Here is a 27,294-nt window from a genome sequence, read left to right as displayed (position 1 = left end):
TGAAAGGACCCCGGACTCTCTCTCCCTGGGTCACCCCTTTCAGGGTTATCCCAGAGACCTTCTTGGGGCTTGGTCCATCTTTCCACATGGCTCAATTCCAGCTTTCATTTCTATTGGGAAATAGCAGTGAACTGGCTTGGCCATTCTCTGTGGGAGGCCTTTTTCTTCTCTGCTGAAATAAAGACAAAGATGACTCAGCCTCTCCCAACCTCCAGGATTTCCCAGTCCTTCCAGTGACTCAGAAGATGGTCTATTTAATGGGTAACTAACAGCTCCTCCCAGGAAGTTGGGGGCCCCAGCCTCCCCCTACCTGAGTCACCAGCCCTGGGATGCTCCCGTCAAGGCACAGTTACCTCCGAGACCCGGGGAGGCAAAGCAAGAAAGATCAGCAGTAAGTGGATCAGGAAAGAGGACGGAAACTGAAAGGCTAGGTTTGTTCCTCATTTGCTGGAGGCCTTGGGTGGACCAATGGAGGGCTTAGTGTCCCTACTTGAAAATGGAGAAATTGTGTATCCTACGATATCAGTAGCCGCCCCAAAGGAGAGAAGATAAGCCCAGCCCTCTGGAACTTTTCTGTGCAAAAGGAAGGGAACCCTGGGAGTGGGTTTATCCTTGAGGATTTCTAGGACAAGCTGTAGCAGGGGCAGGGCCTAGCAGGAGGGTGGAGGAAGGTCGGGTGAGGGGCAGGAGGTCAGATAGGGGGTGGGCTGGCCAGAGGCACGGCTGGAGCGATATGTGGGAGGTAGGGAAGCTTGGCGAGGAGCGGGACCTGGAGGGTGCAGGGCACCTGGTGGAAACAGCAGACCAAGACCTTGGTTTTGTGATGACCTCAATTTTGCCCTGCTTTCTTCTCCCTGACTCCTTCACTGCTTCTTTGCCTTTGCTCTTCTCCCCCTTCTCTTTTCTCTCCTCCTTCCCTCTCTCTTGCATCACTGAGAGCATGGAGGCAGCCCTCCCATGGGCTGAGCGTTTTCCTTCCTGTTTAGATAGCGAGTGGCATTTGCTTTTGGAGCAGCCATCGGTCCATCCTGTTTACTTGTTGCTGACCCAGTGGGTTGTGGCCAGCGAGGCTGTCCACCAGGACCCCCACAGCGTGGGGTGGGGACCACGGACGCTGACACACATAGGCACACACACAGCCACGACCAGGTCAGGCTGCCCCACTGCAGCTGATGATTCGGATGCTGTGGGATTGGCAACTGGGCCGAGGTCATCTCCTGTGCTGTTGACATGGATGCCCCAGCCTGCCTGGCATGGCTCAGGGCTTAGAAAAGATCTGACTGAGGCTGAGTGCGTGACCTGCAGCTGCTCACAGGGTCGGGGGAGGTGTAAGAAACAGAAAGGGAGATGCCGGAGGGGTGACAGTAGGCACCTTGTCTGGTGGTGCTCTGATTCCTCATGAAGGAGTTAGGGCCAGACAAGATGAAGGGCTTGCAGGATGGGTACCCTTCACCACACCCACTCCCTGTTCCGCCTCCCCTGACCGGGCCCTTCCTTAATTCATGTGATTTGAGATACACTCCTTTGTTTTTCTTGATTTCCCTAAATGCCGTGCAGTGGCTACTGTTCAGGGTGACACTGGAAACTGACAAAAGTTTCCAGGGGCTGGTGGTATGGGTTGGGGAAGGGGGCAGGCCTGTGAGAGGACAGATGGTGGAGGCGATGGCATTTAAGTAGAAAGTTGGAGGAACCTGAAGCAAAAAAATAAAAAGTAAAAAATAAAATAGTGCTTGAAAGTCTGGGCATGGTGCCTCACACCTGTAACCCCAGCACTTTGGGAGACCAAGGTGGGAAGATAGCTTGAGGCCAGGAGTTCGAGACCAGCCTGAGCAACACTGCAAGACCCTGTCTCTATAAAAATACAAAAATTGACTGGGCGCAGTGTCTCATGCCTGTAATCCCAGCACTTGGGGAGGCCGAGGTGGTAGGATCACCTGAGGTCACGAGTTCGAGACCAGCCTGATCAACATGGAGAAACCCTGTCTCTACTAAAAATACAAAAAAATTAGCTGGGCGTGGTGGCGCATGCTTGTAATCCCAGCTACTCAGGAGGCTGAGACAGAAGGATCGCTTGAACCAGGGAGGCGGAGGTGGTGGTGAGTCGAGATTGCGCCATTGCACTCTAGCCTGGGCAACAAGAGTGAAACTCTGTCTCAGAAAATAACAACAACAACAACAACAACAACAACAATACTAATAATAATAATAAATCTGAAGAAGCTGATTAAAAAAATAATAACAGGTTGGGTGTGGTGGCTCACACCTGTAATCCTAGCACTTTGGAAGACCAAGGTGGGTGGATCACCCAAGATCAGGAGTTCAAGACCAGCCTAGACAACATGGTGAAACCCTGTCTCTATCAAAAATACAAAAATTAGCCAGGTGTGGTGGTGGGCGCCTGTAATCCCAGCTACTCGGGAGGCTGAGGCAGGAGAGTCACTTGAACCCAAGAGGCAAAGGTTGCAGGAGAATTGCTTGAACCTAAGAGGTGGAGCACCATTGCACTCCAGCCTGGGAGACAAGAGCGAAACTCTGTCTCAAAAAATACATACATACATAAATAAAATTATAATAAAATAAAAAGGAAAAAAAAGATAGGTGCTCTGATTTTAAGATACTCGCCTATGACCTGACTCCTAAACTCTGAGATAAGGGCCTAAGCATACAAAGATTTTCAAAGAAAAAATCAAGGAATAAACAAAACTCACATAAGCCAACTCTAGAGGTGTGGCCTGGGCTGCTCTAAAGGGATTTGTGGAATTACTGAGGTCACCTGAAACTCTCCAGGAATCTGGCCTCCTGGGCGGATTACACACCAAGAATGATGGTGAAAATCCAGATAGTCCTGGGCTCAGGGGACCCAGATCTGCCACTCACTGCTGTGTGGCTGGGCCAGTGCTTCTACTGAAAAATTATTCATTGTCTGCCTGAAGTTCAGACTTAACTGGGTAACCTGTATTTTCACTTGCAAATCTGACAACCTCTCCGAACCCTCCAAAGGACAGATCCTAGTCCGAACTTGAGGCCATCAGCAGCAAACCTGGAATTACTTTGAAGCCTGGGATTTCACCTCAAAAACTCACATAAATTTCAAGCTCATCTCCATATTTCTATCCTTGTTTTGATATAAAACAGGTATTAAATCATCCTGGTTAAAAAGCAAGTGTTTCGGCCAGGCACTGTGGCTCATGCCTGTAATCCCAGCACTTTGGGAGGCCGAGGTAGGTGGATCACCTGAGGTCAGGAGTTTGAGACCAGCCTGGCCAACCTGGTGAAACCCCGTCTCTACTGAAAATACAAAAATTGGTTGGGCATGGTGGCTAGTGCCTGTAATCCCAGCTACTCGGGAGGCTGAGGCAGGAGAATCGCTTGAACCCGGGAGGCAGAGGTTGCAGTAGTGAGCGGAGATTGCACCATTGCGCTTTAGCCTGGGTGACAAGTTGGTCAGGTGCTAAAATAAAATAAAATTAAACTAAAAGGTCACTTTTTTTTTGAGATGGAGTTCGAGACCACCCTGGTCAATATGGTGAAACCCCATGTCTACTAAAAAATATGCAAAATTAGCCAGGCATGGTGGCACATGCCTGTAGTATCAGCTACTCAGGAGGCTGAGGCAAGAGAATTGCTTCAACCTGGGAGGCAGAGATTGCAGTGAGCCGAGATTGTGCCACTGCACTCCAGCCTGGGTGACAGTGAGATTCCATCTCAAAAAAAAAAAAAAAAGAAAGAAAGAAATACAGAACCTCAGGCCCCATCCCAGACTTGCTGAATCTGAACCTGCATTTTAACAAGGTCCCCAGGTGATTTGTATGCAGTCTGCCTTAGTGACCTGTCAGGAATTTCATCCTGATGGGTGGTCTCAGCAGTAGTTGGCCTCCTTCAATGGGGACCTGAAGGCCACAGAGGCTTACCTTCCCATCAGAGCTTGCTGCAGTATCTCCCACCCGTGAGTGTACAAAATTGGAGCTTTTATCCACAGGAATGGAACTTGGATACATCCTTTGCCTGGGTCTATTAGTGTCTTTTCATCAATGCATCATTGTTCCATTGGGACAACCATACAGTAACCAAAAATGTTGGCTGAAGATCAGGGACTTCTGTCTTAGAGGAGAAACCTGAGGATAACCAGTCAGAATATGTGTAGAGGAGATGATAAGGCATACAGTTTGGCCTTGACTTTGGATGCAACATTCATTTACTGCATGACCATACAGGCCTGGTTTTAAGCCGTGCACTTTCTTGTTTTCTTTTTTCTTTTTCTTTTTTTTTTGAGGCGAAGTCTCGCTCTGTCACCCAGGCTGGAGTGCAGTGGCCGGATCTCAGCTCAGTGCAAGCTCCGCCTCCCGGGTTCCCGCCATTCTCCTGCCTCAGCCTCCCAAGTAGCTGGGACTACAGGCGCCCGCCACCTCGCCCGGCTAGTTTTTTGTATTTTTAGTAGAGACGGGGTTTCACTGTGTTCGCCAGGATGGTCTCGATCTCCTGACCTTGTGATCCGCCCGTCTCGGCCTCCCAAAGTGCTGGGATTACAGGCTTGAGCCACCGCGCCCGGCCACTTTCTTGTTTTCTAATTCTTTTTTTCAATTATATCATACTGACACAAGTTATGAAAAGACTGGGCAAGTGAGGGATGTTCTTTATTTGTCCTCTGTATCAGCCAGTTATCACCATGACAGTGCTGTGAAACAACCATGAAACTGGCACACAACAATTCCTATTTCTTTCTCATGTGTGTATGGTGTCTGGGATGACTCTACTGATCTCATGTATCTATAAGTTAGCTGGGTGTTACAAGCTGAACTAAGCTGGGATCAGATATGTGGCTCTGCCTCAAGTTACTCTTTGGGTGAGTTTGCCTCTGGGTACTGGATTGAGCTCTGGTCTGCTCCTGTGTTCATTCTGTGGCCCTAGGCTGAAGGGCAGTGGCTGTCTAGGAAAAGACTTTTAATAGAGATGATAAAAGCACAAGGAAGTGGAAACATGCGGGAACTCTTACAGCTGAGGTTCAATAGGGACACGCTACCACTTCTTCCCCATTTCATTAGGCAGGGAAAGCCACATTGTCAAGCCCAATATCAGTAGGTAGGAAAATATAATCCTCTTTTCCGAGTCCATGGCAAGAATGTGGATGCAAAATACTATGTCGGGAAGTGAGGAACGTGGCCAATACGTCAATCCACTATACTTCCAACTGGAAACTACGTTTCTGTGGGTATACATGACCCATTCCTTTATAAAATTCCTCTTGGCAAAGACTGCTGACTGTTCATCACTATCACTTTCCTACCCTTCCAGGATACACAGCTAGGACACATTTCCCAGCCTTCTTTGTACTTAGATGTGACTATGTGACTGGTTTTGGTCATTGACATGTGAGTGGAAGTATGTCATTTTTCAAGCTAAGACTTTCTTCTGCTGCTGGTTTTATGCAGATTACTACAAGAACCTAATGGTTACTGGAGGCACAAGATGGAATGAGCCTAGATCCTGGAATCACTGTGTGGAGGAAGGCCATTATGAAACACGAATATTCCTTTATTGTGTCAGTAAGATCTAAACTTCTATTATGTTTGAGGCATTATATTATTGGGTCTCTGTTACACTAGCCAGCATTACTGTAACTAATATATTTGTTAAAGCCCTTTTCTGTTACTCTGCTTTCATCCTACATGGTAACCCAATGCCCTGTGATGGTGGGTGTGAAGTGCTCCACACATGTGAAATCTGACTGCGATCAACACTTTACTAATGTTCCAACACAAAATGGAATCTAAGTCAGCTGCACTAATGTGACAGAGACTGGTGCTAATAATTACTGACATTTGGAGAGTACCTGATGGCTTGGACATCACTTTTCACACCCTTTATTCTTTTTAATCCTCACTACATCCCTGAGAGGTAGACTTTTATCATTACCCCCATTTTACAGATGAAAAAATGGAGTTTTCCAAACTTGCTGAAGGCTTCACAGCTGGTCATTAGATACCCACACCTGACCTTCTTCCCCTCATTGTTCTGTGAGGAAACGAAGAGGAGACTTCTCAGCTCCACTCCATTTTACACCAATCAGGCTCCAAAGGCCTCCTTGGTGAAGTAGAAAAACACATTATGCCCAAGGCTGCTGATGCTGCTGGTGTGACTTGTAAGGAGAATTTGAAGTTCCCAGGCTTTAGTTGAACCTGCCTGCCCTAGGAATCTGTTCTTGAAGACAACAGCGAGGTATTCCTGGGGGCTTCAGCTTGGTGGTAGATTACTTGCAAAGATGGCTGCCAAGGAGCCCTTCAATTCCTGAAGCACAGTGGTCATGGGATGAATTGTGTTCCCCCAGATATACTGGGGTCGTAACCCTGAGTACCACAGGATATGACTTTAGTTGAAGATAAGGCATGATATATTGTGTGTGTGTATGTATATATACACACCATATATTGTATGTGTGTGTGTACATTACACACACAATATATTGCATATACACACACACACACGATATATATTGTGTATGTGTATACACACACACATATGTTTTTGTCCATGGTTCTTAGTTCATAACTCCTATAGCCCTTATTATTTCCTAAGTGACCAAAACATACCTTTTGTTAAAATTATTTGTACTTTTGTCTTTGGTTCCTGAAGTAGCTTCAGAACAGCTTCAGAGCCATGAAGGTGAAAGGCAGTCTTTTGTCGTAATGTTGGGGGACTTTAGGCCTCAGAAGACAGAATTGCTCTCTCTGACCTTCTTCATCCATCTTTCACCTGCTTCTTTTTCTCCCCAAGGCAGGCCGTAGAAATTAAAGATATATTTTGATTACCCCCCATCCTTCCATCTTGGAGCTAGCCATAAAGAAATTCTCTGACTTATTTAATTGCAGGTCATAAAATCCTCATTTCAGAGGGGTCTTGCCCCATGCCCTGGAGGAAGGAATGCTGCACAGAAAGGCTAAGAAGAATCTGAACAGACAGGCCTTGCTGGGTTTCCCCACTCAGTCTATTAGTATTAGATTATACCCTTTTTGTCTATCACATTTCTACACATTTGTCCTTATACCAATCATGTCTATCCAACGAAGTCTCCATAAAAGCCCAAGAGGAGGGGTTTGGGGGAGTTTCTGAACAGCTCAACTCATAGGAAGGTGAACAAAAACTCATCCACGTGCCCAGAGGATGTTGTACCCCAACTCCACAAGAATGGAAGCTCCTGTTCTTAGGATTCTTCCAGACCTCGCCCCATATAATCCCTTCATCTGGCTATTTATTTGTATTATTTAAATAAAGGTATTAAAATTAATTAATTACTTAACTAATGTATTTATTTTTTTCTTCCACTGCCAGAAATATTTGTATCCTTTAAAATATCTTTTTTTTTTTTTTTTTTTTTTTGAGATAGTCACTCTGTTGCCTAGGCTGGAGTGCAGTGGTACCATCTTGGCTGACTGCAGCCTCTGCCTCCCAGGTTCCAGCGATTCTCCTGATCAGCCTCCCGAGTAGCTGGGATTACAGGCACACGCCACCATGCCTGGACAATTTTTTATTAGTAGTAGAGACAGGGTTTCACCATGTTGGCCAGACTGGTCTTGAACTCCTGACGTCAGGTGATCCACCCGCCTAGGCCTCCCAAAATGCTGGGATTACAGGTGTGAGCCACCACACCGGACCTAAAGTATCCTTTCTAATAAACTGGTAAACATGTTTCCCTGAGTTTTTTTTTTTTTTTTTTTTTTTTTTTTTTTTTTTTTTTTTTTGAGGCGGAGTCTTGCTCTGTCTCCCAGGCTGGAGTGCAGTGGCCGGATCTCAGCTCACTGCAAGCTCCGCCTCCTGGGTTCCCGCCATTCTCCTGCCTCAGCCTCCCAAGTAGCTGGGACTACAGGCGCCCGCCACCTCGCCCGGCTAGATTTTTGTATTTTTAGTAGAGACGGGGTTTCACTGTGTTCGCCAGGATGGTCTCGATCTCCTGACCTTGTGATCCGCCCGTCTCGGCCTCCCAAAGTGCTGGGATTACAGGCTTGAGCCACCGCGCCCGGCCGTTTCCCTGAGTTTTATGAGCCACTCTAGCAAATTCATCAAGCCCAAAGAATGGATCATGGGAACCCTAACTTGAAGCTGGTTGGTCAGAAGTTCCAGAGGCCTTGGCTTGTGACCCGCATCTGAAGCTGGGGCAGTCTTGAGGGACCCAGCCCTCAACCTGGGGGATCTGCCACTATCTCTAGATCAATTGTGTTGGAATTGAGTTGCATTAGAAGATGCCCAGCTGGCTGGGCATGGTGGCTCACGCCTGTAATCCCAGCACTTTGGGAGGCTGAGGCAGGCAGATTACCTCAGGTCAGGAGTTTGAGACCAGCCTGACCCACATGGAGAAACCCCATCTCTACTAAAAATACAAAATGAGCCGGGTGTAGTGGCACATGCCTGTAATCTCAGCTACTTGGGAGGCTGAGGCAGGAGAATCACTTGAACCCGGGAGGCAGAGGTTGCGGTGAGCCAAGATCATGCCATTGCACTCCAACCTGGGCAACAAGAGTGAAATTCCGTCTAAAACAAAAAAATCAAAAAAAAGAAAGAAAGAAAAAAGAAAAAGAAATTGCCCAGCTGGTGTCTGCTGCAGAATTGCTTGCTTACTTATTGGGGAGCAATCTCCCATGTTTGGTCACAGACGTGTTCTGTATTGATTGTTGGGGTGTGAGAGCAGAGGATAAATGGTTTGTTTTTCATTCCATGGGGTTTTTACAGAGGTAATCAAGTTAAATGAGGTCATTAGGGTGGGCCCTAATCCAATGTGACTGGTGTCCTTATAAGAAGAGGAGATTTGAGCTGGGCGCCGTGGCTCACGCCTGTAATCCCAGCACTTTTGGAGGCTGAGACACGAGGTCAGGAGTTTGAGACCAGACTGGCTAATATGGTAAAACTCCATCTCTACTAAAAATACAAAAATTAGCCAGGCGTGGTGGCACACGCCTGTAATCCCAGCTACTCAGGAGGCTGAGGCAGAAGAATCACTTGAACCTGGGAGGTGGAGGTTGGAGTGAGCCAAGATCCTGCCACTGCACTCCAGCCTGGGCAACAGAGCGAGACTCCATCTCAAAAACAAAACAAAACAAAACAAAAAACAAACAAACAAAAAAAAAAACAAAAAAAAAAAAAAAGAAAAAAGAAAAAAGAAGAGGAGATTTGAGAGAGAGCTCATGGGAAGGTGATGGCAGACATGGAGGTGAAGCCAATGAACACCAGAGTGCCAGAAAACTACCAGAAGATAGGAGAGAGGCTGGAACAGATTCTCCCTTCTAGAGGGAACCCACCTAACTTTGATCTTGGATTAATGCCCTCTAGAACGGTGAGAAGTTAAATTTCAGTTGTTTAAGTCCCCTAGTCTGTGGCATTTTGTAATGGCAGCCCTAGCAAATGAGTACAACACTCCCCTCTTTCCATCAAGAGGTGGAGTTGATTTATCCTTCCCTTGAATATGGGCTGGCCTTATGACTTTCTTCAGCCATAGAATGTGGTAGAAATCATGACTTGGCAGTTCTGAGTCTAGGTCTTAAGATGTTTGGTTGCTTCCATATTCACCCTCTGGGAAGCCAAACCACCACATGCTAAGGAAGTCTAGGCTATCCTGCTGGAGAGGTCCCATGGAGAAACAGGCCATTTTGATTGTTCCAGCTTCAGTCAAGCTTCTAGCTAATGTCCCCAGTCAACATCACATGCAGCAGAACTGTCCAGTTGAGTCCAGCAAACCCCCCAAATAATGAGAAATAAGAAATCATTCAGCTGGGCACGGTGGCTCACGCCTGGGAGGCTGAGGTGGGTGGATCACCTGAGGTCAGGAGTTCAAGACCAGCCTGACCAACATGGTGAAACTCCATCTCTACTAGAAATACAAAAACATTAGCTGGGTTTAATCTCAGCTGCTTGGGAGGCTGAGGCAGGAGGATCAGTTGAACCCAGGAGGTGGAGGTTGCAGTGAGCCGAGATTTAGCCACTGCATGCCAGCCTGGACAACAGAGTGAGATTCTGACTCAAAAAAAAAAAAAAAGTTGTTTTAAACCACTACATTTGGGGCAGCTTGTTATGTAGCAATGGGCAACTGAGATGTGCATCTTCAGTTCAGTGGGGCAAGTATTCCAGCATCTCTGCCACTGCTGCCCTTAAAGCCTCCAGTGCCATCCTTGCCACCCTTCTCCCGATGGATTCTGGGTGACTCCTGCCTCCTCACATTGCTTGCTTCTCTTCTTTTTTGTTTTTATTTTTAAAGATACATTCTATTTGATGTTCCCAGCATTGCTCACTTTTATACACTAATTTTCAGGGGTGCATCTTGTTGGCAGGGCCTGGGTGCTGCCAGCACTTCAGCTGCAAAGGAGACTGGGAAAGAGTGTTTCTGGCTTTGGCATGTGGGGAGGGGTTGGAAAGGTCCCCTAACATAGAAAGATGTTCAAAAGGTACTGGCATCCCTGAAATGTAATGAAGGTCTTCAACCATGCCCAATACTTTTTGGGAACTTAATGTGTTCTTGGCACACAGCTCTGGGTCCATTCACCTTCTAAAGGTAAACAGGGCCCTGAAATCACCTTTCCTCACTCTCCATCCACATGAATTAGGATGAATTGACTCTAGGGATGGATGTGTGACTCAGACCCAACTAATCTGAATATCAGAACCTCAGTGATTAGTTTGGAATGATATGTGAACCAGTCCAAGGCAACTAGGTGTCACCTTGGCTTTTTGCTGAAATAAATGAGGACTTGGGCTGAGAGGATGGAGCCTAGAGCAGCTGGAAGCCAACTTCCTACTGCAAAGAACAGAGATGAAAGACAGGGGAAGGAAGACCAAATCCTGATGTATTTTGTGCTTCTTGGTACCTGAATCAGTCAGACCACCTTTTATGTGAGCATATAAATTACCTGTCTGCTTATACCAAGCCAATTTGCATAGTTTCCCATCATTTGTAATCCATCAAGTCCATATTAATATTTTTATTTAATAAACTATTTTTTATTTTTTGAGATGGTGTCTTGCTCTGTCACACAGGCTAGAGTGCAGTGTGTGATCTTGGCTCACTGCAACCGCCTCCCGGGTCCAAGCGATTTTCCTTTTTCAGTCTCCCAGGTAGCCCCCCACTACGCTTGGCTAATTTCTGTATTTTTAGTAGAAACGGGGTTTCACCATATTGGTCAGGCTACTCTTGAACTCCCGACCTCAGGTGATCCACCTGCCTCGGGCTCCCAAAATGCGGGGATTACAGGCATGAGCCACCGTGCGCGACCTTATTTAATAAACTCTTTCAAGTAGGTACTATTTATTAACCCTATTTTACAAATGAAGAAACTGAAGCAGAGATTAAGTAGTTTACCTAAGGCTACCTAGGGGCAGAATTCAAATCCAGGAGATACAATTCTGAGAGCTAACAAATATTCCGCTCTCCTCGGTGACCTAGGAGGATTCACAGAGGAGGGTGCGACATGTAGACTGACATTTAACCCCAAGAGGGCAGAGGGATTTGTGGGGTGGGGTGGGGAGAAGAGGCTTCCAGGGGACGGAACAGCTTGGGCAATGACAAGGCCTTTTCTGCTGAGAGGAAACCTCACCTGAAATTCACTTGCCCCAGTCCTGAAGCCTGTCCCCAAGCGGTTCCCTCTTGGAGGGGAGCATCAAACCCCATTTCTCCAGGGCCACCTCTACCCTCCCGGCTTCTGGACCTCTGCCGCCGCCCTATGCTACACGTCGCTGCCTGTCCTGCGGTGGGTCCCCTGCGGGAAGAGCGACCCCTGATAGAGAGGGAGGAGGTGCGGGTCCAGATTTGGGCGCGGGACCTGGGTTTCCGAGGCAGGAATCCAGCAGTCTCCGGCTTCAGGGGCTTCCAGCTTCCCGGCGCCCGGCGGGGCGGGCCCGGGGAGGAGCTCGGCGCGTCCCCGCCCAGAGGCGGAACGGAGGGCCGGGCCGGAGCGGGGTGGGTAGGGGACGCGAGGCGGAGCGGGGCCCCACACAGGCCGCGGCGGCTGGCTCGGGCCCCTACGGTCCCGGCGGCGGCTGGAGGAGGAAGCCAGGCGGCTGGCGGAGGAGGAGAGAAGGAGGAGGCCGAGACCGGTGCGCCGCTCGCCGCAGACTTACTTCCCCGGCTCAGCAGGGAAAGGTACAGTGCGCCGGCTCTCCGGCCCCGGGCCCCGGCTCTCAGCCTCCCTCGGGCGCAGGCAGGGGCTGCGGCCACAGCGAGAGGGTGAGGGGCCCGGAGCGGTCCCCGAGGGCTCGGCCGGCGCGGGGCTTGGGCGGCCAGCGCGGCGCTCGGGCGGGGGTGCGGGGCGTTCCGGGAGGCTCGCGGGGAGCCGGGGGCACCGCGCCCCCCTGGCTCCCGCCGGGGAAAGCAGTGGTGTGGGCCGGGGTGGCGGTGATCCCGGCGCTAGGGCTGCGCGGCCCGGGCCGGGCGCCGGGGGTAGAGTGCCGGACGGACCCCCGGGCTGCGTGCGGGAGGGGAGCGTCCCGGGTGCCCGGCAGGCGCGCCCCGTGGGCGCAGACAAAGCCGAGCGCGGACGCCCCGCGACGACTCGGGCTGCCGGGAGGGTGGGCACTGGGGAGAGGACAGAAGGCTCCCGGGTGATGGCCCGAACGCCAGGAGAGGCTGTGCTGACCGCTCTGGGCTCCGGGCGTCCGGGTGGTCCCTTTGGGGCCCCGGGCAGGGTGAGGAGCAGCTTTCTGCTAAGGGCCAACTAGGGGCTTACGGGATGCCCCGGGCTTGGCGGGAGCCGGGCTCGCAAAGGGTTCGGGCGTGTTGGACGGCTCACTTTGGGGGAGGGGCTGAGGGAAGCCACTGCCCTGGGGTAGGGACGAGGGCTCCTTTAGAGCAGTTGAGGGGCCCGCGGCGCTTGAGCCAGGGGCCTTGGCCCGGTGAGATACGCGCGGTTCCTGGCATGTATAGTGAGAGGTGCCCACAGGTTGTTTGCAGAACATTGCTGTTGGTGGCACATCACGTACCACTCTGTGGGGGCAAGTTGGCCATGATTGGAGCCAGCAGTAGGTGCCCTGGGGTTACCGGGAGTGGCGCGGGCCGGGGTGCCATGCATCCAAAAGTGTGTGCAGTGAAGCCCCCACATCTGCATTCGGCCACCCCTGCCCCCTTGCCTCTTGTTGGGCGGAGAAAGCATCCCAATTCCTGCCGCTGGCCCTGCCTCCGCTTGGGCTCCAAGGTCCTCTCCCTGTCCCCCTTTCTGCAGTTACTCCCCCTCTCTCCGGTGTTAGAAGTGGCTTCTTTCCCCCTAGATCGTCCACAGCTTTATGAGAAATATGCTTTGGCACCCTGTCTCTCCAATTTTGTAGCCCCCTTTTTGCCTTATTCCCTCATTCCTTCCAGCTTCAGACCTTTTTCCCTTCACAGCAAAACTTCTCTGGAGAGCCTTCTGCACTCGCTCCTTCCGAGCACAGCTCTTCCGTTCTTTAGCTGGCTTGCCCTGACTTCGATCCCACCCCTTCACTGAAACAGCCTCAGCCAATCTCTCCAGTGAGCTCCACGCCCCAACAAGCAAGTCTTCTTCCACCTCTCCTGGTCTCCTTGAACACTCTCCTTCAAGAACCGGTATCCTCCCTTGGCTTCTCCTGGTTTTCTTCCCTCCTTGGCTGCCCTTTTTCTTAGACTTCTTTTCAGACAACTCCTTCACTCAGCTCCAAATGTTGGAGGGCCCCAGAGCTCTGTCCATAGATGCTTCTCTTCCCGGTCTATTTACAAACCCTTCCCCGTTTCATTCTTTCTTATGATTTTAAAAATCAAGCATCAATTTGCAAACACACAGATCTTAAATGTACATCATTCTCATGGTTTTAAATAGCAGATTTTATCTCCAGCCCCCAGCCTCTCTACCTAACCCCCAGCTGATGATTTTTGATGTCCTGGGTGACAAAAAACTTAATATGGATGAAAACAGAACCCTGATGGCACTCCCCAGGCCTTCCCATCTCAGTGAATGACCCATCATCTACTCACTTTTTTTATTTTTATTTTTATTTTTATTTTTTGAGACGGAGTTTCGCTGTTTTCACCCAGGCTGGAGTGCGATGATGTGATCTTGGCTCACTACAACCTCCACCTGCTGGGTTCAAGTGATTCTCCTGCCTCAGCCTCCCAATAGCTGAGATTACAGGCATGCGCCACTATGCCCGGCTAATTTTTGTATTTTTAGTAAAGACGGGGTTTCACCATGTTGCCCAGGCTGGTCTCGAACTCCTGACCTCAGGTGATCCACCCGTCTTGGCATCCCAAAGTGCTGGGATTACAGGCATGAGCCACTGCTCCTGGCCCATCTACTCACTTTTAAAGATGGGAAACCTAGCCGGGCGTGGTGGCTCAGGCCTGTAATCCCAGCACTTTGGGAGGCCAAGACAGGTGGATCACCTGAGGTCGGGAGTTCAAGACCAGCCTGACCAACGTGGAGAAACCCCGTCTCTACTAAAAATACAAAATTAGCCGGGCATGGTGGTGCACGCCTGTAATCTCAGCTACTCAGGAGGCTGAGGCTGGGAATTGCTTGAACCCGGGAAGCGGAGGTTGCTGTGAGCCGAGATCGCACCATCGCTCTCCAGCCTGGGCAACAAAAGTGAAGCTCCATCCCAGTCAAGGAAGGAAGGAGGGAAGGAGGGAGGGAAGGAGGGAGGGAGGAAGGAAAAGAAAGATGGGAAACCAGGGGCACAACTTGGCACAGCTTCACCAAGAGCAAGTCCTTTTGGTTCTTTTCACAAAATTGATCTCAGGCCTGCCCTCTGTGCTCTGACTCCACTGTTACGGCCCCAGGCTACCTGCCCCAAGCCAAGCCAAGCCAAGCCACCTAACCCTCTCCCCAGGTCTGCACTTGCCCTCCTCTCTGATCTATTTCAGTAGAGCAGCAAGAATGATATAGAAACTTTTGATGGGACCATCTCATTTCTCTAAAATTCTTGATAGCTCCCTATCACACTTGATTAAAATCTCAAAGCTTTCCCTCAGCCTACCAGACCCTTCCCATTCTGGCCACAGCTGACCTCCCCAGCCTTATCTTGACCACTGTTTCCTCTGCATTCTCCCTGACAGAAACATCTGAATCATTTCTGCCCTTTGGACACCCTAAGCTTTCTCCTGCCCCAGGGCCTTTGCTTGTGCTATCTTTCCTGCCAGGAGTGTTTTTCCAGTGCCCTTTACTGGCCTGGCTTTTCTCCTTCTTATTTTTAAGGTCTTCACTTAATTATACCTTACTCAAATGCCTTCCCAGTCTTGGGAAGTCCCCCATAATTCATCATAGCACCTGACTTACTTTCTATATTATATTTATCACAGTTCACAACCATTTGTTACAGTTGTTTGTATATTTGACTTATCTGGCTTCTTAAGGGTTGGAACCTTGACTGAATGGACCAGTGCTGTATCCGGAGCATCTAGCACAGTGCCTGGCATATAGCTGATGCCCAGGAAATCTTAAGCCAGGTGGGCAGATTGGGGCTGGGTTGGGCAGAGAGGTGGGTATTGCAGTGAGCACAGGAGCCCCCTTTAAACTTCAAGTGACCCTGAGGATTTTTATTTTTTTTCCACAAAAGCAATTGTGCAGATTGCTGCAAGAATCTAAGGGCGCCAGTGGGATGTGAAAAAGGGAAGTGGAGAAGGTACGGGTGGCTCCAGAGCAGGCCTGTATATCGAGGGCAGCCGGTGGGATGTGAGTCTGTGCGTGTCACTGTGGTTGGGGTAAATGATTTCCTTTGCTTTCTTTGGTAGAAATCCAGGCTGGGTCAGCAGAAGGATATGTGTGCATGTTGGGTGGGAGGGAGATTCTCTAGCTCACAAGATGTGGGCAGCTTGGGCAGCCAGGAATTGATTTCAGCCCACTCTCTTGGGGGACTGCTGGGTGCCTAGCCCTGGGGTATTCTCTCTCTAGACTCTTGCCTTTCTACCCACAGCTTTCCTGTTTGCACAGAGGAGCCAGTTGAGTGTTAAATTGTGTGGTTGGTACTCTCAGAATGGAAGGCTGAGAGCCAGGGGACCTCAGATCTGGGAGGGAGGGGAGCTGGGCCCTGGACAGGGGACAGGGGTGGACCAAGGTAACACCACGACGTGGGTGCTAGAACTAGGGGCAGTGGTCCAGATCTGGGATCCGGCTGGCATGCCTAGGAAAGGCCTTGAGCTGGGATAGGTGGGGATGAGGAGGGCATGCTGGGTGGGAGGAATCAAGGAGAGGCCAAGAGGCAGGGCAGGGCCCTGGCATATTCACTGGATGCCCTGCATTGTTCTAAGGACTTTGCAAATATTAACTCCTTTAATCCTCTTAAAGGCTCTATAAGGTAGGTCTTATTCCCATTTTACAGATGAGAAGACTGAGGCACAGTCATACAACTAAATAATGACAGAATGAGGATTGAATCCAAACATTTCACAGATGGGAAGACTGAGGCCTAGTCATACAACTAAATAATGACAAAGTGAGGATTGAATCTAAGCAACTTGACTCCAGAATCCATGTTCAAAATCAGTCCACTCTGCCACTTCTCTCATGCCTCTCAGTTATGTGTCAGCTGAGGGCTTCCTAAGAAGAGGCTTTTCCTGCCTCCCAGAGGTGCCTGGCCTTGGGGGCTGGGGAGGTGGGAAAGAAGTTACACCCTTTAAGGTAGAAGGGATCCTCGCTTGGAGTGGGTAACCAAATTTTTCTGCTTCATGCCCCGCTTTTTCTTCCAGGAGGGGCTCCGGACCCAGACCAATGGGTTGGGCATCACGTACACTGTGATTTTGGGGTGCTGGGAAGGTCTACTGCTTCTGGTTCAGCTACTGCTTTCTGCCTGAGATGCCATCATTAGAATGTCACCCTTCTGGGTTTAGCATTGCCCTCGTCATCTGCCTGTAAAATGGGATTAGAGGGACTTTTTTTCTTTGCTCCCTGGAGGTCACATGCTTGAGTGCCTTCTCCTTGTAGACTCTGAAAGGAGGAAAGGCTTCCCCTGGGATGCCAGGCTGAGGAACTGGGCCAGGAAGGAGGGAGGAGGGTGTGACAGCTCTGCCCTGGGAGGCTTTCCTGTTTGGCATGAGGATGACTCTAGGCAGGTGACCTGGCCTCCCAAGGACCTGACTGGCTGGCTGAGGAACGGTTTGCTGCCACATAGGGATGGGGTCTGTTTTCTCCGAATTCTGAGCCCCAGAGTTGAGGCGATCTGCTCATCTATCTGGACAGATCCTGCCAGCCTCCTAGGAAGACAGGGAAGCAGGGTTAGTGGAAACTGAGGTACAGGGAAAACATTGCTGTTGGAAGCTCACCAGCCTTCATGGTTGTCAGGAAGGGCTCCCTTCTCTGGCAGGGGAGCATGGAGGAGGCCTGTCCACGATGCCCAAGTCCTTGTCCGCTGAGCTGCAGTGAAGGCTGTGGCTGAGCCTGAGGTGGACAGGCTAGCGCTGAGGTGGACTTCCTGACAAGTAGACACTGGGCCTTGTTAGCTGTGGTTAGCACCTGGCATCTCCTGTGCCCCAGCCTGGTGTTCAGAGCCTTTGGGAACACAGGACATGGTTCCTGCTCTCCAGGAAATAAATGCGAGCCATGCCAGGTGTGATACAGTGAGGTCCTCCTCCCAGAGGAGGTGGTGCTTTGGGAGGGTTCTGAAATCTTGGGAGGCTTTGGCTGACAGAGGAGGGGATGGCATTCCTAAGGTGGAGGAGAAGTGGGTTGAAGCCAGGCCTGGAGTGGTTTGAAGCCAGGTTGGGAAAGGCCTTGGCTGCCAAGCTGCTGAGTCTGGCCTTGATTCAGTAGGCCCTGGGGAGCCTTTGAAGGTTATAGGGCATGGGGGCAATTACCTGATTAGAGCAGTGGTCTATAAAAGTGCTTTTCAGACTCGAATGCACATAGATCACCTAGGCAGCTTGTTAAGATGCAGGTCTGTCCTGTCTGATTCAGCAGGTCGGGGGTGAGGCCTGTGACTCTGCATTTCTTCCTTTTTCTTTTTTTTTTGAGACGATGTCTTGCTCTGTTGTCCAAGCTGGAGTGCAATGACAGGATCTCGGCTCACTGCAACCTTCGCCTCCTGGGTTCAAACGATTCTCCTGCCTCAGCCTTCTGAGTAGCTGGGATTACAGGTGCCCACCACCATCTTTAGTAGAGACAGGGTTTCACCATGTTGGTCAGGCTGGGCTCGAACTCCTGGCTTCAAGTGATCCGCCTGCCTCAGTCTCCCAAAGTGCTGGGATTACAGGCGTGAGCCACCGTGCCCGGCCGAGACTGCATTTCTAATAAGCTCCTTGGCAGTGCAGTGCTGCTCCATGGAGCACGCTTTGTATAGCAAGGATTTAGACTGGAGTCTTGAGGGATGAGTGCAGTTCAGGTGGGTGGAACAGGTAAAGGGAACCACCTTGGCTCCTGTGGCTCCTGTGTTGTGGGATGTGTAGGGAGCTGCCGGTGTAGGGGGTGGGGGTGGTGTAGGTGGGCTGGGGGCAGGACAGAGGGGACTGTAGAAGATGTGAGATGCAGGGGCTCTGCTGGGAGCTGGAGCTGTGTGAGGGCCTCTGGGTGCTTGGGTCATAGGCCAGGAACAGGTCTGATTTCCAGGGCCCCTAACTGTAAGGAGCTCCCAAGACTATGAGTGGGTATCTTGAGTGACTGTATCCCAGGGCAGGGTGACATGCAGACAGCACGGAGGGCACCTTATCTCTGCCCACAGCCGAGCCTGGCACTGCAGGCAACCAATCTGGAGTGAGCAGCCTTCCTCCAGCCAGGGCAGGGCGGAGAGATTGGGGAAACAGCTGATCCAGCCCTCTAGCTCCAGTTGTGACGTGTCCTCATAAAAGACCGTAGTCTCCCCAGCTGCCGGGCCATCACCCCAGTATGTGCAGTGCCCGTCACCCTGACCCAAGTCCTTGTTGCCTGATGGTTACGTGAGCTGCTGTTGCGGGATCTTATCCCACTCTGGCCACCTCTGCGGTATACATGGGAGTAGCAGGGGCCTGGATGCTTCTCTGTGCTCTGCCCTGGCTGGTACACTACAGGCAAGTGTCTGCTCCTCTCTGAGGTGTCAGTCTCCTCATCTGTAAACTGAGGGGTTCAGGTCCCTCCTTGGGGGGTTATCACAGGGTTTGTTGGGTGGGGCATTGCATCTTCCCAGAGAGTCAGCTTAACACATTTTAGTTTAATCTTAAATATCAAAGTTAACATTAAAACTTACATGCTAATGATGGGGTCGAATTAGCAATTTGCTTGCAAAAAACCAGGTTGCTTTGGGGCTCTCCCAAGGCCCCTTGCACCTCAGACTCTAAATGGCCTGCGGTGGGTATCTGAGGACACTGGTTGGTTGAGTCCCCCCAGATGCTAGCAGGGGCTAGCAGTCACCACACCCAAAGGAAGGTGCAGAGGGCAGACACAAAGGGCAAAGGTTCAGCTGCCCTGGGCAGTGCCATGAGGGGCTGGCAGGGTAGGGGTTGACTGGCTCTCAGTCTGAGCTCCCCAGATATCCCACACACCCCTCCTCAGAGGAGGGCAAGGCCAAGCCAATCACACCCCACTTTGATCCCTGCCCCTGGGCCAGGCTGTCCTGCGGGATGGGAGGGGATAACATTTCTCAAAGACTGTTCTGTGTAGTCTCAAGGGTTCAGGGGACAAATAAGGGTAGAAACTGGCACATTCACTCCACTACCCTATGGGAGGTTCAGAATATGTTTAAGAGAATTAAAGGCCCTGACAAGTCCTGTAGAAAAGAAACTGTTGAGTGTTTCGCAGCCTGATCTGACCATGGAAATCTTTTTTTAAACGACTGCCAATAATGTCCCACCCACCAGGAAAACACCTGCTGGGAAGAGCTGATGTGGAAAGATGCTGCTCACTGGAAGGCCATGAACATGGTAGCACAGGTGGACTTCCTGGTAGAGGTGGACTTGGTGGGATGGGCACATTTGGACAATCAGTAGAAGAAAAGGGCACTGCAGAGAGAGAGAGATGCCAGGCTCCCCTTTGAGGCCTCAGTTTCTTCATCTCTGTAAATCTTTGCCCTCCATGTCTGCCTCCCCACCTTCCTTTGGGTGTGGTGACTGCTACCTCCCTGCCAGTGCCTGTGGGGACCTCAACTGACCAGGGCCCTCAGATGTGCCTATCCCACCTCTACCAGGAAGCTCCCCGCCATCCTTCCTTTTCTCCCTGGTATTTCTGGGCCGAGAGCCAGCCCTGGGTTCTTTTGGCAATGGCTCTGCTTCACTGGGTAAGTGAGGAAGGATCTGGAAGGACCTGTCTGGTGCCTGGGATCCCCAGGTAGCTGGGCCTGGGTCTTCTGGATTCTTTTTCTTTTTTTTGAGATGGAGGCTCACTCTGTCGCTCAGGCTGGAGTGCAGTGGCATAATCTTGGCTCACTGCAACCTCCACCTCCTGGGTTCAAGCAATTATCTTGCCTCAGCCTCCTGAGTAGCTGGGATTACAGGCACTCACCACCATGCCCAGCTAATTTTTGTGTTTTTAGTAGAGATGGGGTTTCACCGTGTTGGCCAGGCTGGTCTGAAACTCCTGACCTCAGGCAGTCTTCTCGCCTTGACTTCCCAAAGTGCTAGGATTACAGATGTGAGCCAGCCCGGCCGTCTTCTGGATTCTGAGAGGGCCTTTTCCTTATACCTCCTGGGCATCTTCTCGCTCTGCAAGTTCTCCCCAGCCTTTCATCTCAGAGGTTAACACAGCAGGGTTGTGAACTCTGAACAAGCAGCTAAGCCTCTCTGTGCCTCTGTTCCCTCATTTGTACCATGAGGCTAATATTTCCTCCCTCCTAGGGTGGCTGGGTTGTTGTGACACTGTAATACCGGTTGGCTGCTCTTACTACTGTGATTGACATGGCTGGAGGAGGGACCCTGGGGAGGGTCCCGTCATCGTGGACATGAGGGAAGAAGGCAAGAACCAGCAGAAAGCAGCACAAGGCTTAGGGTGGGGTCCTGGTTAGACCAGAGCAGCCTGCAGAGGAGAAGAGTGAGGGTGCAAGTAGCTAGCAGGACTGGCTTCCTGGAGGAATGGCCGGTGGGGTGGGGAGATCTGGACAGAATGAGAAGTCACAGGTTTGGGTCTGAGAGTCAGAGGATCCTGGTGGGTGTGTGTAGGAGACAGGTGGCCTGTGGGCAGGGAGGAGGCGCCAGGGACTGCCTTCCTTCATTGGGCTGTGGCAGCCCACAGAAGGTTTTGAGCAGGGCACTGATGTGATCAGAGCAGTGCATTAGTGAGAAATGAGGCAGGGTGTGAGTGATGGTGGGCTGTGGGCAGGGACGGTGCTGTGCCCCTTCATGGACTTGAAGCTTGGGGAGGGGCCAGGTTACAGACGTGACCCTCATTCTCAGACTCTCAGGGCAGTCAGTGAGGCTACCCTGCCTTGCCTCTACCACACCTCCTTTCCTCTGCGGTGTGAGGCTCTTTGTTCAGCAGCTCGGGCTGGGGAGATGGGGTGTGGTTGTTTTTTTTTTTTTTTTTGAGAGTCTCGCTCTGTCGCCCAGGCTGGAGTGCAGTGGTGCGATCTCGGCTCACTGCAAGCTCCGCCTCCCCGGTTCACGCCATTCTCCTGCCTCAGCCTCCCAAGTAGCTGGGACTACGGGTGCCTGCCACCAGGCCCGGCTAATTTTTTGTATTTTTAGTAGAGATGGGGTTTCACCATGTTAGCCAGGATGGTCTCGATCTGCTGACCTCGTGATCTGCCCGCCTCTGCCTCCCAAAGTGCTGGGATTACAGGCGTGAGCTACCGCGCCCCACCGGGATGTGGTATTTTAAATCGTACCCAGGAGGAGCTACGGTGGTGCTTGGGGCAACGTTGGCCCTCCGACCTGACCCGGAGGCCCTGGTGGGGCATGCTCAGTGGATTTTCCTACCCAACCCCAGCTCCACTCTCTTGTCCTCCTTTGCCCCTTTGCCTTTCTTCCTCAAGCACGTAGGAGCCCACTGCTTTCTAAATCCGGGGCTGGGAGGTTGGAGGATGAGGAAAAGCATCTGGGTTCAGGTGGAGCATGGTGGCCTAGCTGGGGGCCATTGCAGTACCCCTTAGTCCAGATTCCCTTCTTCTCCACCTGCTTCTTGAGGGATGGCATTAAGGAAGGTGTGACTTAAAGCCAGAAGAACAAGCACTTGGGAATGAGTTGCAATTTATTAGAAAACAGAACAAAGAATCTAGCCACCCCTGCCAACTCTGTGCCAGGCCCTGGCAGACACATGGGTCCTGTCTTCCCCATACAGCCTCATGCGGCCTGAGTGAGGCATGATGGGTCTCACTCAGGTTCTGGGACATCTGGCTTGATGCCCTTTCCTCAACTCCACGGCTCTCTCAGAGCCTGTCCTCATACCTTCAACTGCTCCCCACCCATAACCAGACCTCCGGGACAGCCCAACTCAGCTACCGCACCTCTGATTGTGGCGGGTGGTGGTGATACTCCTTGCAGGCTGAGTCGGCTGGATTTTAGGATGACTCAAGCAGGAGACACCCAGGACCACCAAGGGGCATATATTCTTAGGAAATATTTTTAAATGATGCCTTTAAATGTTAAACACACAGGGATCTTTTTCTCTCTCTTATTTTGGAAAATTAAAAAAAAAAAATTCATATACAATGCAAAACCTGGAGAGTTAATCTGAAAAGGTTTGGAGTTTAAAAAGTAACTCAAGGAAAGACAATGAACTTGACTTCTTCATTAGATTTTTTCTTTTTCTTTTTTTTTTTGAGACGGAGTCTTGCTCTGTCGCCTGGGCTGGAGTGCAGTGGCCGGATCTCAGCTCACTGCAAGCTCCGCCTCCCGGGTTCATGCCATTCTCCTGTCTCAGCCTCCCGAGTAGCTGGGACTACAGGCGCCTGCCACCTCGCCCGGCTAATTTTTTGTATTTTTAGTAGAGACGGGGTTTCACCGGGTTAGCCAGGATGGTCTCGATCTCCTGACCTCGTGATCTGCCCGTCTCAGCCTCCCAAAGTGCTGGGATTACAGGCTTGAGCCACTGTTCCTGGCCTTTTTTTTTTTTGAGACAAAGTTTTACTCTTGTTGCCCAGGCTGGAGTGCAATGGCATGATCTTGGCTCACTGCAACCTCCACCTCCTGGGTTCAAGTGATTCTCCTGCCTTAGCCTCCTGAGTAGCTAGGATTACAGGTACCCGCCACCATACCCGGCTAATTTTTGTATTTTTAGTAGAGACGGGGTTTCACCATGTTGGCCAGGCTGGTCTCAAACTCCTGACTTCAAGAGATCCGCCCACTTCGGCCTTCCAAAGTGCTGAGATTACAGGCGTGAGCCACTGCACCCAGCTGCTTCATTCGATTTTAAAAAGAGCAAGGCCTGAGGCTTAATATATTACTAAGTAAAGTTTAGAGGCAGGCTAATGGCAGGCTGTGGAACCTCGCTGAATCTCAGTTGCCTCCTCTGTAGTATGGGGGTATTGATGTGAGGATTGAGATATTCCACACAAAACGCTTGGCACTGCACTCTGTATCTCAGACGTATTCAGCTAAAAATAGAGTGATAACAATGATGACAGGATTTTAAGAACAGACCTTTCTTGATGCTTCAAAAGCTAGTGAGTTATTCTGTCTTTGAACTCCACAAAAGGGCCTAAAGAATATGTTTATGTCCAAACTCAGCGTCTCAACTCCGTAGGGGTTTTATGGATTAAATCATGGGTGCATGGCCCATGTGTGCATTTTGAAATGAACCTCAGTGGCTTTTGAGACCTGGTTCCAGCTCTCGCTTGGGTGAGGGACTGTGCTCCATGGTTGAATTCTATGGAAAGTGCTTTATTGGTTAGTCCTGTGGACTTGTTAGGAGATCACAGTTAATGTGCCCTGAAGTCACCAGGAGGGGAAAATCTTGGGCCAGTGATCGAGGACCGTCTAGAGGCAGTTATGAGTTACTTGCTTTTTGAATTTTCTTTTGTGCTGGCCAAAGCAATTAGAACTTGTCCCTGGCCCTATTTATGGAGGAGGAGATCGAGGGTGAAGGACTGGGGCCTGGTTAGTTTAGTGCCTGGCAAGCCTAATCCAGCTGCATGGGGCAGGGGGGAGACCAGGGTGACCTGCAGGGACCCCACTAAGCGCCCAGGCCAGAAAGCAGGTAGCTTCCCTGTGGCAGCCCCAGGCTTTGGCAGTGAAGCTGGAGTGAGCCCTCAGGCCTTGAGATGACTCCTGCCAGCCCCAAGTGCCTGGCACAATGTGTGCATATCAGTATGTGGGGAGGAGTAAGATGGGAGAATTGCCAAGCCAGGGCAGTCCTCACACCTGCAGCACCCCTGGGGAGGCTGAGTGGGGGGGCCTGAGGTCAGAGCAAGGGTTGAGCAGTGTTGCCCCACCCTGCCCCTCACTCCATCCAGTTGGCCTCTGCCATGCCTCTGAACCTCTTGGGGCCTGTTTCCTCATCTGTAGAATGGGCAGAAGGGAGTTTATGATTATTAAAGGATGCAATGAATGGAAAGTGCCCAGCAAAGGGCCTGGCACAGGACGGGGCAAAATAGAGGTTGCTGTGAGTCTCATCTGGTGACTAGATTTTTCTTTGGATATTTTCCTTTTTTCGTTTTGGGATTATGTATGCCACCTTTGCTCTATGATAAATTATGTTGCATGGACACCATAAGAGAGGTATTTGTGCTGGAAAAGGGTTTACAGTGGAGGAAGACCCTTCCCCACCTTCTGGGAGGAAGGCTGCCCAGATCCAGCACAGCTCAGACAACTCTGACACTGGGGCTGTCGTGTCTCTTTGTGGGCAGAAAGCACAGGTCCCAGGCTGGGCGGAGTGGGACCTTGTGGCTCAGGAGACAGGATGGGCTTGCCGGAGACCCCACCCCCTCCCCGGGGCTGGAGCTGAAGCACAGTTGGGCTTTGTGAAGAGTCACGAGGGGCCGCTGAGGGGGAACTGCGCCCGGGCTGAGCTCACAGGCCTCAGTTCTTGTAAGTGGTTTTGAAAGAGTCAGCGGAAAGTGCTGACTGGGCTGTTCTCCTTCACCCCAGAATTGTGAGGCTGCGGCTCCTGGCAGGGATAGGGGAGAAGCCCCACCGGGAAGCCACCCCCTCAGCTGCCAGCTCACACCTCCCAGGCGTCAAGTGCCCAGGCTGCGGAACGGGCGGATCTCTGTGCCGGGTGGTGCTGGGGACACTGACTCACGTTGGGGCCGTGCCTGCAGGTGATGCCTGATGCAGGGGGCTGTGTTTCGGGGTGTGCTTGGCCCTACGATGGCAGGCGGCTTGGAGAAGCTCTCCCAACCCTGCTGATAGTCCGGAGGAGAGAACTGGGCTTAGTAATCAGACCCCTGGGCTGACCTCCCCACTGCAGTCCTGCACCGAGGTATTTGGCTTCTGTCATTTTTCTGACCCCACCAGCTTGTTGTGAAGGGCAAAGATGATGACCAGTTGGCACAGTTAGAACTGGTCTGGGTTTATCCCAGTGGTGTCATGCCTGGTCACCCAGGTCATGCTGATGTGGCCCTTGCCCTCACCCCACATCCTGCCATTCAGCAAGTCCCCAGGAGGTTGACACAGCACTGCACCTCTGCTGCAGCGCTGCCTTGGCAGGAGGCTTTCCCTGACGCCCCTGTGCAGTTAGTTTCCTGTCTCTCCGCCCTGCTTTTCCCTGACCTGACAGATCCTTAAGGGGGGCGTCTCGTGTTACAGTATCCCCAGTGCCTCAGACAGTGCCTGGCACAGGTAGCCCTCCAGAAAGCTTTTTGAATGAATGAAAAATCTGTCCCCTGCTGCTCCCCTCCCTGCCTTAGGCCTCACTCATGAACCGTGTCTGTGCTTTTCTTCAGTCTCCTTAGCACTGGCCCCACCCTAGGCTGAAAACGTGCCCCCCACCTGCCTGGTGCCCATCCAGACTCCCATTCGCTGCGGCCACTGGGTTGCAGGGCCTGTGTGTCTCTAGTGCCTGTGCCTGCCCCGCCCCCTTCCTGGTGCCTTGGGTGGCAGGTCGTGTGCCTCCTGGCAGGTGTGCGTCCTGCCCTTCCCCAGGGCGCCTCGGGGAGCCAACCTGCATGGCTGACTTGCCCAGGAAGCGCAGGGCAGCACAGGTGGGGCTGGGGCAGGCCCTGAGCGGAGGCGGGAGGTGTGTTTTCCCCACCTGATGCTGGAAGGCTTCCCCACTCCCTACTCCCGACTCCCAACTCCCAGGGCGGGGTGAGGCGGCTGCCACAGTTATGGAGGAAGCTCAGGAGAGTGCATAGCATGGGACCAGGGGATTCCAAGCCCGTCCAGGTGAGTTCTGGGAGAGAGCGAAAAGTGACAGCTTTGGAATCACATGTTGAGAGATGATCCTGTTAGCAGCGCCTCTGAGCCTCTGCATGTGCAGTTTCCCTGCGTGGAGCTCACTTCTCTCTCCTGGGAATTTCCGCCTCCTCTTCCACCCTCCATTAGGTCTTCCTTCCCATCGTCTCTTGAATTCATCATGATCCTTATTTCTGTACCTTTGAGTTCACTGGCTGTGAGCCTCAGGGCAGGGCCCTGTCTCTTTAATCTACTGCTGTGGAATCTCCAGGGGCTGATGCAGGGCCAGGCAAGGGTGCATCTTGCGGGAGACAAAACATACAAATATAGGTCTTTCTAAGGGCTTCTGATGAGGAGCCTGGGACCCAGCAGAGAGCAGAACAGATGTGATGGTCATTCCCATTTTGTGGATGAGGAAACAGTCTTTCCAAGATCACTCAGAGCTAGACCCCATCCCTGCTTCCTGGCTCCTGTCCTCTAGGGGAGCAGTCCCAGCACAGAGGTTGGACCTGAAGAGGGTGTTGAGATGCAGAGAGAAAGATGGGGAAGATGCGACTATGTGTGGCGGTGTGTGAACAAGGTTGGGCAAGGACATCTGTGTGGCCTGAGGTGCTTTGTATGCCTGGAGAGCAGGGGGCTTTGGGAGCTGGGCAGCAGCGGGGTGGAGGGAGACCCAAGCCTAAGCCCAGGGTGGAGAGCTTGGGCACTGCCTGGCCTTGTGGCTCTCTCTGCCTCCTCCTCTCCTGCACTGTCAGACCCCAGTAGCTCTGGGCTAGCCAGGAGGCTGCGATTGGAATCTGAGCCTTGGCTGTACATTAGCATCATGTAGGTCCTTAAAGAAAAAAAAAAAATCCATGGTTGGGCCCCACCCCAGACAGTCTAATTTAGATGACCTGGTATAGGTAGGAGTTATTTGTAAAAATCTCCAGGTGAGTCTAATGTACTGGTTGGGAGAAGTTCCTGTCTCTTGGGCCTTGTAAGCTGTAGGACCTGGACCAGGCTACCTGCCCACTTCATCCTAGCTCTGCATTTCAGAACAGCGGGGTCTGAGGCCCTGAGTGGGATTGGTTGGGGGAGTGTTTACCTGATCCACTTTGGGGAGTCTCTGTGGGGAGAGAGATGCTGACTCTTAGTTACCTATTGTTGGC

The 27,294-nt window shown here is 51.5% G+C and overlaps 1 protein-coding gene and 1 long non-coding RNA gene across 4 annotated transcripts in view; both read left to right on the top strand.

Annotated features, from left to right (window-relative positions):
- The first annotated feature begins 272 nt into the window (after positions 1–272).
- Positions 273–7,237, top strand: LOC115892862. Its single transcript, XR_004052760.1, has 3 exons — positions 273–391; positions 5,430–5,539; positions 6,867–7,237. It is a non-coding gene; the product is annotated as an uncharacterized LOC115892862 (long non-coding RNA).
- Positions 7,238–11,888: 4,651 nt separating this feature from the next.
- SMOX (spermine oxidase) overlaps positions 11,889–27,294 on the top strand; it is a 40,217-nt gene continuing 24,811 nt past the window's right edge. For 2 of the 3 annotated variants that reach the window (XM_010378948.2, XM_030915371.1), the window contains exon 1: positions 11,889–12,118. The gene's annotated coding sequence lies outside the window, so the exon portion shown is untranslated. Of the gene's footprint in view, positions 12,119–18,765; positions 18,956–27,294 lie in introns of those variants that run through there. The other variant, XM_030915372.1, reaches the window with a different exon arrangement.

Source organism: Rhinopithecus roxellana, chromosome 13 (genome assembly GCF_007565055.1).
Source record: "Rhinopithecus roxellana isolate Shanxi Qingling chromosome 13, ASM756505v1, whole genome shotgun sequence".
Classification (NCBI taxonomy): Eukaryota; Metazoa; Chordata; class Mammalia; order Primates; family Cercopithecidae; genus Rhinopithecus; species Rhinopithecus roxellana.
Note: the sequence above shows the minus strand (reverse complement) of the source record. Positions and strands in the feature narration are given on the sequence as shown.